This window comes from Lepus europaeus, chromosome 6 (genome assembly GCF_033115175.1).
Source record: "Lepus europaeus isolate LE1 chromosome 6, mLepTim1.pri, whole genome shotgun sequence".
NCBI classification, from domain to species: domain Eukaryota; kingdom Metazoa; phylum Chordata; class Mammalia; order Lagomorpha; family Leporidae; genus Lepus; species Lepus europaeus.
In genome coordinates, this window is record NC_084832.1 from 89,880,311 (window position 1) to 89,883,406 (window position 3,096).

General features: G+C 52.5%; 1 pseudogene; it reads right to left on the bottom strand.

The window, feature by feature from the left end:
- Window positions 1-616: 616 nt before the first annotated feature.
- Window positions 617-1,868, bottom strand: LOC133762410 (DNA repair protein RAD52 homolog; annotated as a pseudogene).
- Between the last annotated feature and the right edge of the window lie 1,228 nt (window positions 1,869-3,096).

The following is a 3,096-nucleotide window of genomic DNA, read 5'->3' on the forward strand; positions in this document are numbered from 1 at the left end:
GCAAGGCATTTCATCTGTCCAAGACCCCCACTCCATCCCCCCCCCACCTCCCCACCACCACCCCACCACTGCCGCGTGTGACATCCTCAGGCACTCGGCTTTCTCTGCAGCAGGCTCCGACAGATCCCCTGGGAAGGTTCAGGATGAACCCCGGTGTGAACTCGTGCAAACAGTCCATTCCTCCGGGACGATGAACAAGTTCATGACTCAAAAGTAGCTCCCAGGCCGGCGCCGCGGCTCACTAGGCTAATCCTCCGCCTTGCGGCGCCGGCACACCGGGTTCTAGTCCCGGTCGGGGCACCGATCCTGTCCTGGTTGCCCCTCTTCCAGGTCAGCTCTCTGCTGTGGCCAGGGAGTGCAGTGGAGGATGGCCCAAGTGCTTGGGCCCTGCACCCCATAGGAGACCAGGAGAAGCACCTGGCTCCTGCCATCGGATCAGCGCGCCGGCAGCAGCGCGCCAGCCGCGGCAGCCATTGGAAGGTGAACCAACGACAAAAAGGAAGACCTTTCTCTCTCTCTCTCTCTCACTGTCCACTCTGCCTGTCGAAAAAAAAAAAAAAAAAAAGTAGCTCCCAAAGCAGCTTGGTAACGAAGTCCAGGCCATGTGGCCTGAGCCTCAGGACAGGTCCCGTTTCCTTTTCTTCATGTCCCGGCTGTTCCTGTGAGATGCACAGTCTCCTGTTACATGCTGGTTAGTGTTGTGAATTTGGGGATGCCGGGGTGCAGATTTTGTTTGTGGTTTCTGGCGGCAAAGGCTATGGGGGAATCTTGTTCCAGAGCTCCAGCTCCAGGTCATTCCAGGTTGGCGTGGTAGACGTCTGGGCTGGTGCTGCTCTCCAGGAGGCCTTGACAACACTGTCCAGGATGTCTGGAGTCTCATCCCACAGGTCCAGGGTGTCTTCGAAGTTCTCTGCAAGGGAGTCTTTTGCCGTGCCCAGGTCAGAGACAGCAGGTATGGGAGTGCTATGCATCGCGGGCGGGGCAGGGCGTGCCTCCTCCGGGTTCCGTTCCCACTGGCTGGGCAGGGGTCTGCACTTGCTGCTGTCTCTGCATTCGCTCCCGGAAATGTCGCTGCAGTTCTTTAGCCAGGGCTTCCGCTGCGGGGTGGCCTTGCTCCTCCTGGAGCAGACAGGCCCGAGTTCCGGAGCGGCTGTCCTTATCCCCCTGTGTCACAAGGTGGGGATTATCAGGGTGGCTTGGTCTGCAGGGGGAGGTCACCTCCTGAGGTCGTAGGAGTCCCAGAGCCAAGGTGGCAGCTGTTATATCTTGCCTGTGCCACAGATGGTTCAAAATCTTGTCTCTTTGCTTTATTCAAATCTACTTCAAGAGGTAACCCGCATAGAAGCTTATTCAGGGACCACAGGCAGTCTTTGTCCAGGGTGCAATTTCCAAGTGCATTCCCAAAACTCCTGAGTGCTCGCTTCAGCCCATTGGTCGCAGCTTCCTGGCTCGCCTTCTCCAAAGCCAAGGCCTTGGACTTGAGGCCCTCACGAACACGGCAGCCGACATCTCCATGATAGGAGCCAGCCTTCAACTGCGCCCTCACAAACGCGCAGCCTCTCCGTAGAACTTGCCATTGTTGAGGTCGCATTCTGCCGCGTGACGGAGTGCGCCCAGACATTGTACCCAAACATCTCATTGGCCGGGCTAATAACCTTGTGACCCTCAGAGTAACACACCTGCTGGTCTCCTCCAGCCCGGCGGCCGCTGCTGTCTTCGGGGCCCAGCCGCTCCCTGAGAGCACTCGGGATGGCCTGGCACTCTTCCGCTGTGTATGAGCACTGCCCGAAGCCCAGCACAGCGCTGCCTCCCGCACAGCGAGAATGGTTGCCACGTGCTCCAAGCACTGCTTCGCCAGCCCCAGACATGGCGACCACTCTGGTTGGTCTGAGCCTCCAGCACGTGCAGTGCACGCTGGGAACCCCGCTGGGCTGCACGTAAGCAACAGAACTAGCCTCCATTGCTATTTTAATTTAATAAAATCTGGACTTTTTTTTTTCTAAGTATGCAAAGTTTATTTTCAATGCTTAAAAATGTTATATAACGGGGGAGGGGGAGGCAGCATTGTGGCACAGCCGATTAAGCCGCTGCTGGCAACACAGGCATTCCATATAAGCACTAGTTCAAGTCCCAATGCTTCACTTCTGATACAACTTCCTGCCAAAGCACCTGGGAAAGCACCAAAAGATGATCCAAGTGCCTGAGCCCCCCCCAACATCTGCATGGTAGAGCTGGATGGAGTGCTAGGCTCCTGGGCCAACTCTAGCAATTGAAGCCATTTGGGGAGTGAGCCAACAAATGGAAGGTATCACTCTCTCTGTCAAATAAATAGAACAAATCTTATCTCCTCAAATAAGCTAGCATTCTCCCACCTGTACATACCTCTGCTTTCTCTCACCTAAAGGCACTTGGGCACAACCTGGAGCTCAAAGACTTGATAAATTCAGGACCCCAGGAATGGAATAACAAGTGTGTGTCCTCATCTGGAGCTGAGGCTTACAGTGATGTCGCTCAGCCACTTGCTGAAGTCCTCAACAGTTCTCCGAAATCTGCATAGGGTAGTCATTAAGAGCATGGACTCCAGAGTTCAAATCCCAGTCCTGCCATTTACTAGCTCTATGTTTTGCCCTTCTTTGTAAAATGGAGAGAGGATGATGACGATGGTGATGATGACAACAGCGATGATCATGGTACTCAAACAGATGCTAAGAGGATTAAATTGAAATAATACATGTAAAGCTTAGAATTTTTGCCCTGAGAGAGTAGTCAATGTAAGTTATTATTTTCTAAGTTTCTCCTTATATTTGTACAAAAGCGCTATATTTTTTCCTCTGGATGATAAATATGTAATTGATTTCCAATCTTTCACTTTAATAAACAATGCCAAGCTAAACATCTTCATGCGTGTTTCCTCAGTTCTATGTGAACATTAGTCTAGGGTAATGGCTGAATTTGATAAACATTCATCTTTGTTTTGTCCAGTGTGGCAAGTTTGTTCGCTAGCATATCTGTACCAGGTTACATTGTCCCTAGCAGTGTGTGACACCCTCACCATGATCTGATATTGTCAGGATTTATACCTGTGCCTCACTGATG